Raw genomic sequence first — 7,060 nt, 5'->3', positions numbered from 1 at the left:
TGTTTCCCTTGTTTGTTTGCTTGGATACATTGTTTTTTTCTTTTTCCTCTGTTGGATGCTGGGTAGCTGAATGTGTTCTGTAGGACAGGCATTCATAGAAGCATTCTGCTTCTGCCTGGGCCTGTTCACTCATTAACCTGTTGGTAATGTTTGTAATGTTTGAAGTGCTGTTGTTGACACTGGTTGTATTATTATGTGATGACTGAATAAAGAATTTCATCATCATCATCATCATCATGCTCTGCAGAAGCCCAATAATGATGTAATGGCTTCCAGGTGTGATGGAAGAGGGAAACATCTAAAACATGCAGGATACCAGCCCTCGAGGACTGGAGTTTGACACCCCTGCTGTACAGTAGAGCATGCTATCCCCTCTGCCTCCCCCCAGCGTAGGGGTTGCCACATCCAGCATGAGCGTCTACTTCTAGCGTTTCCACTAATCCTCGCCACCACACCATAAATTTCATACAAACTACCCCCCCCACACACACACTGAACCACAGACACTGAACTACCGAACCCCCCCCCCCCCTTTCAGATTACACACCGCTACATGCAGAGGTCACTTCCACAGAAAACACTGAACTATGAGGAGCTACCATGGACAGAGACCAGTCCTACACCTGTACCCGGTCTGTTCACCTGTCCTGGACCTGTACCCGGTCTGTTCACCAGTCCTGGACCTGTACCCGGTCTGTTCACCAGTCCTACACCTGTACCCGGTCTGTTCACCAGTCCTACACCTGTACCCGGTCTGTTCACCAGTCCTACACCTGTACCCGGTCTGTTCACCAGTCCTACACCTGTACCCGGTCTGTTCACCAGTCCTGGACCTGTACCCGGTCTGTTCACCAGTCCTGGACCTGTACCCGGTCTGTTCACCAGTCCTACACCTGTACCCGGTCTGTTCACCAGTCCTGGACCTGTACCCGGTCTGTTCACCAGTCCTGGACCTGTACCCGGTCTGTTCACCTGTCCTACACCTGTACCCGGTCTGTTCACCAGTCCTACACCTGTACCCGGTCTGTTCACCAGTCCTGGACCTGTACCCGGTCTGTTCACCAGTCCTGGACCTGTACCCGGTCTGTTCACCTGTCCTACACCTGTACCCGGTCTGTTCACCAGTCCTACACCTGTACCCGGTCTGTTCACCAGTCCTGGACCTGTACCCGGTCTGTTCACCTGTCCTACACCTGTACCCGGTCTGTTCACCAGTCCTACACCTGTACCCGGTCTGTTCACCAGTCCTGGACCTGTACCCGGTCTGTTCACCAGTCCTACACCTGTACCCGGTCTGTTCACCAGTCCTACACCTGTACCCGGTCTGTTCACCAGTCCTGGACCTGTACCCGGTCTGTTCACCAGTCCTACACCTGTACCCGGTCTGTTCACCAGTCCTGGACCTGTACCCGGTCTGTTCACCAGTCCTACACCTGTACCCGGTCTGTTCACCAGTCCTACACCTGTACCCGGTCTGTTCACCAGTCCTGGACCTGTACCCGGTCTGTTCACCTGTCCTACACCTGTACCCGGTCTGTTCACCAGTCCTACACCTGTACCCGGTCTGTTCACCAGTCCTGGACCTGTACCCGGTCTGTTCACTAGTCCTACACCTGTACCCGGTCTGTTCACCAGTCCTACACCTGTACCCGATCTGTTCACCTGTCCTACACCTGTACCCGGTCTGTTCACCAGTCCTACACCTGTACCCGGTCTGTTCACCAGTCCTGGACCTGTACCCGGTCTGTTCACCAGTCCTACACCTGTACCCGGTCTGTTCACCAGTCCTGGACCTGTACCCGGTCTGTTCACCTGTCCTACACCTGTACCCGGTCTGTTCACCAGTCCTACACCTGTACCCGGTCTGTTCACCAGTCCTACACCTGTACCCGGTCTGTTCACCAGTCCTGGACCTGTACCCGGTCTGTTCACCTGTCCTACACCTGTACCCGGTCTGTTCACCAGTCCTGGACCTGTACCCGGTCTGTTCACCTGTCCTACACCTGTACCCGGTCTGTTCACCAGTCCTGGACCTGTACCCGGTCTGTTCACCTGTCCTGGACCTGTACCCGGTCTGTTCACCTGTCCTACACCTGTACCCGGTCTGTTCACCAGTCCTACACCTGTACCCGGTCTGTTCACCAGTCCTGGACCTGTACCCGGTCTGTTCACCTGTCCTACACCTGTACCCGGTCTGTTCACCAGTCCTACACCTGTACCCGGTCTGTTCACCAGTCCTGGACCTGTACCCGGTCTGTTCACCTGTCCTACACCTGTACCCGGTCTGTTCACCAGTCCTGGACCTGTACCCGGTCTGTTCACCTGTCCTACACCTGTACCCGGTCTGTTCACCTGTCCTACACCTGTACCCGGTCTGTTCACCAGTCCTACACCTGTACCCGGTCTGTTCACCAGTCCTACACCTGTACCCGGTCTGTTCACCAGTCCTACACCTGTACCCGGTCTGTTCACCAGTCCTGGACCTGTACCCGGTCTGTTCACCAGTCCTACACCTGTACCCGGTCTGTTCACCAGTCCTGGACCTGTACCCGGTCTGTTCACCTGTCCTACACCTGTACCCGGTCTGTTCACCAGTCCTACACCTGTACCCGGTCTGTTCACCAGTCCTGGACCTGTACCCGGTCTGTTCACCTGTCCTACACCTGTACCCGGTCTGTTCACCAGTCCTACACCTGTACCCGATCTGTTCACCTGTCCTACACCTGTACCCGGTCTGTTCACCAGTCCTACACCTGTACCCGGTCTGTTCACCAGTCCTGGACCTGTACCCGGTCTGTTCACCAGTCCTACACCTGTACCCGGTCTGTTCACCAGTCCTGGACCTGTACCCGGTCTGTTCACCTGTCCTACACCTGTACCCGGTCTGTTCACCAGTCCTACACCTGTACCCGGTCTGTTCACCAGTCCTGGACCTGTACCCGGTCTGTTCACTAGTCCTACACCTGTACCCGGTCTGTTCACCAGTCCTACACCTGTACCCGGTCTGTTCACTAGTCCTACACCTGTACCCGGTCTGTTCACCTGTCCTACACCTGTACCCGGTCTGTTCACCAGTCCTACACCTGTACCCGGTCTGTTCACCAGTCCTACACCTGTACCCGGTCTGTTCACCTGTCCTACACCTGTACCCGGTCTGTTCACCAGTCCTGGACCTGTACCCGGTCTGTTCACCAGTCCTGGACCTGTACCCGGTCTGTTCACCTGTCCTGGACCTGTACCCGGTCTGTTCACCTGTCCTACACCTGTACCCGGTCTGTTCACCAGTCCTGGACCTGTACCCGGTCTGTTCACCAGTCCTACACCTGTACCCGGTCTGTTCACCAGTCCTGGACCTGTACCCGGTCTGTTCACCTGTCCTGGACCTGGTACCCGGTCTGTTCACCAGTTCTGGACCTGGTACCCGGTCTGTTCACCTGTCCTACACCTGTACCCGGTCTGTTCACCAGTTCTGGACCTGGTACCCGGTCTGTTCACCTGTCCTGGACCTGGTACCCGGTCTGTTCACCTGTCCTGGACCTGGTACCCGGTCTGTTCACCTGTCCTACACCTGTACCCGGTCTGTTCACCAGTCCTGGACCTGGTACCCGGTCTGTTCACCAGTCCTGGACCTGTACCCGGTCTGTTCACCAGTCCTGGACCTGTACCCGGTCTGTTCACCTGTCCTGGACCTGGTACCCGGTCTGTTCACCAGTCCTGGACCTGTACCCGGTCTGTTCACCAGTCCTACACCTGTACCCGGTCTGTTCACCAGTCCTACACCTGTACCCGGTCTGTTCACCAGTCCTGGACCTGTACCCGGTCTGTTCACCTGTCCTACACCTGTACCCGGTCTGTTCACCAGTCCTACACCTGTACCCGGTCTGTTCACCAGTCCTGGACCTGTACCCGGTCTGTTCACCTGTCCTACACCTGTACCCGGTCTGTTCACCAGTCCTACACCTGTACCCGGTCTGTTCACCAGTCCTGGACCTGTACCCGGTCTGTTCACTAGTCCTACACCTGTACCCGGTCTGTTCACCAGTCCTACACCTGTACCCGATCTGTTCACCTGTCCTACACCTGTACCCGGTCTGTTCACCAGTCCTACACCTGTACCCGGTCTGTTCACCAGTCCTGGACCTGTACCCGGTCTGTTCACCAGTCCTACACCTGTACCCGGTCTGTTCACCAGTCCTGGACCTGTACCCGGTCTGTTCACCTGTCCTACACCTGTACCCGGTCTGTTCACCAGTCCTACACCTGTACCCGGTCTGTTCACCAGTCCTGGACCTGTACCCGGTCTGTTCACTAGTCCTACACCTGTACCCGGTCTGTTCACCAGTCCTACACCTGTACCCGGTCTGTTCACTAGTCCTACACCTGTACCCGGTCTGTTCACCTGTCCTACACCTGTACCCGGTCTGTTCACCAGTCCTACACCTGTACCCGGTCTGTTCACCAGTCCTGGACCTGTACCCGGTCTGTTCACCTGTCCTACACCTGTACCCGGTCTGTTCACCAGTCCTGGACCTGTACCCGGTCTGTTCACCAGTCCTGGACCTGTACCCGGTCTGTTCACCTGTCCTGGACCTGTACCCGGTCTGTTCACCTGTCCTACACCTGTACCCGGTCTGTTCACCAGTCCTGGACCTGTACCCGGTCTGTTCACCAGTCCTACACCTGTACCCGGTCTGTTCACCAGTCCTGGACCTGTACCCGGTCTGTTCACCTGTCCTGGACCTGGTACCCGGTCTGTTCACCAGTTCTGGACCTGGTACCCGGTCTGTTCACCTGTCCTACACCTGTACCCGGTCTGTTCACCAGTTCTGGACCTGGTACCCGGTCTGTTCACCTGTCCTGGACCTGGTACCCGGTCTGTTCACCTGTCCTGGACCTGGTACCCGGTCTGTTCACCTGTCCTACACCTGTACCCGGTCTGTTCACCAGTCCTGGACCTGGTACCCGGTCTGTTCACCAGTCCTGGACCTGTACCCGGTCTGTTCACCAGTCCTGGACCTGGTACCCGGTCTGTTCACCAGTCCTGGACCTGTACCCGGTCTGTTCACCTGTCCTGGACCTGGTACCCGGTCTGTTCACCTGTCCTGGACCTGGTACCCGGTCTGTTCACCTGTCCTGGACCTGGTACCCGGTCTGTTCACCTGTCCTGGACCTGGTACCCGGTCTGTTCACCTGTCCTGGACCGACAGTCTCTTCACCAGGGCCAGGAGAAGAGACTGCTGCCCGGCCCCAGGAGAAGGGACCAGGTGAAGAGACCACAGCCCCGGCTCTCAGTGGTTCTTACGGTGGTCAGACTAAGGCAGAGCCAGAGTCAGTCTTCAAATCCTTTTCTTTCATCCGTCTCCATGTTTCTAAATCATCTCCTACATCTCCTTGTTTTGTTTCTCACTTTGTCACGATGTATTTGGGAATAATACGAGTCCTTTTAGATTTAATAACGTCAGACATTTAGGATCAGAAATGTTCCAGCTGCAGCTCAGTGGAAACTGGCAACCTGGATGCTGAAAGGCTGTGATTGGATGACAGGTGATGGGCGGAGCCTCAGACCAAAACACACAGTGACAACTTAAACATCATTTGGGGGCTGACACTGAGCTTTTCAAATACAAATATTCTGTCTGGACTACTACTGTCAGTGAGATCAGGATTTGAAATGAACAGGATTCCTTCATGTCTGCTGACAGTCAAGGCCATTTTACAGTTACTTAGAGCACAGGTGTCAAACATGCGGCCCGGGGGCCAAATCCGGCCCACCAAAGGTTCCATTCCGGCCCGCAGGATGAAAGTGCAAAAATTAACCTGAACAGTCCAGGTTGTCAAACTCCTTTTGGTTCAGGTTCCACATACAGACCAATGTGATCTGCAGTAAAAAAAAAAACAACACAATAAACCAGAAATAATGACAAATTTTCTTTGTGAAAAATTATGTGGAAAAAATTTAAGTGAAAAAAAATAAGCTTACACTGTGAACATATTTACATTTACAAAACTATTCTTTCACAATAAAATGCAAATAAATACATAAAAACAAAGATGAACAACCTGAAATGTGTAATTTTAACAATATTCTGCCTGTTACTAAATGTTTGGTGCATTTATGGATCCACTGTGATCTATAGTTGTGTTAATAATAACAGATGGAATATTGTAGAAGTTTTTCAAATTTTAGTTCCAAACTCCAAAATTTTAATAATATTCTGCCTGTTACCAAATGTTTATGTAACATTATGTGTAAATGTACATGTACAAATAATAAGTCGAGGCATAATATTTTTAAAATTGCACACATTTTTCAAATGAAATTTCTGTTTTTTCAGGTTGCTCACATCTTTTTTTGTAAAATGTAAATATTTTCATAATTTAATTGGGGTTTTTTTGTACTAAATAAAAAACAAAACTTGGATTTGTCATTATTTATAGGTTAATAAGTCATTATTTTACTGGTCTGGCCCACCTGAGATCAAATTGGTCTAAATATGGAACTGAACTAAGATGAGTTTGACAGCCCTGACTTAGAGCATAATTCCTACAGACTGCACATTTAACCAATAGTTTTGCTGCTAAAGTCTTAACAAAGAAAGAAAGACATAAACCGAACCAAAACCAATATCCCCTGCCTCCCATTCAGGGGGCGGGATAAAAATCTGTTTTCAGTAATTACACGTAGCTCAACTCACCACTTCCTTTTTGAAAATAGTTTTGAGCCTTTCCACTCTTTCCATGACAGAGTCGTTCTTTTGGTATTGTTTTGGGACAACTCCAAATCATGAAATATGTATAAAAAAATAATAATAATAATAATAATTCAATGTAAAGTGTCTCTAACCCTGATGTGTGAGTCAGATTCTGCCAAAGCTCCTTCATTTTCTGATGGGTTGAACTCAAGCTGTTTCGTTGCTGTATTTGGAACCACTGAACTCACAGGAAGGACGGGGGTTTTCAGTGTACCACCACGACCACGATGGGTAATATGTTTGTGGGTGTGAATCTGAAATAATGCATTAAAGCCCCACAGTGACACACCTACAGGCTGCAGAAGGAC

This window comes from Sphaeramia orbicularis, chromosome 16 (assembly GCF_902148855.1).
Source record: "Sphaeramia orbicularis chromosome 16, fSphaOr1.1, whole genome shotgun sequence".
NCBI classification, from domain to species: Eukaryota; Metazoa; Chordata; class Actinopteri; order Kurtiformes; family Apogonidae; genus Sphaeramia; species Sphaeramia orbicularis.
Note: the sequence above shows the minus strand (reverse complement) of the source record.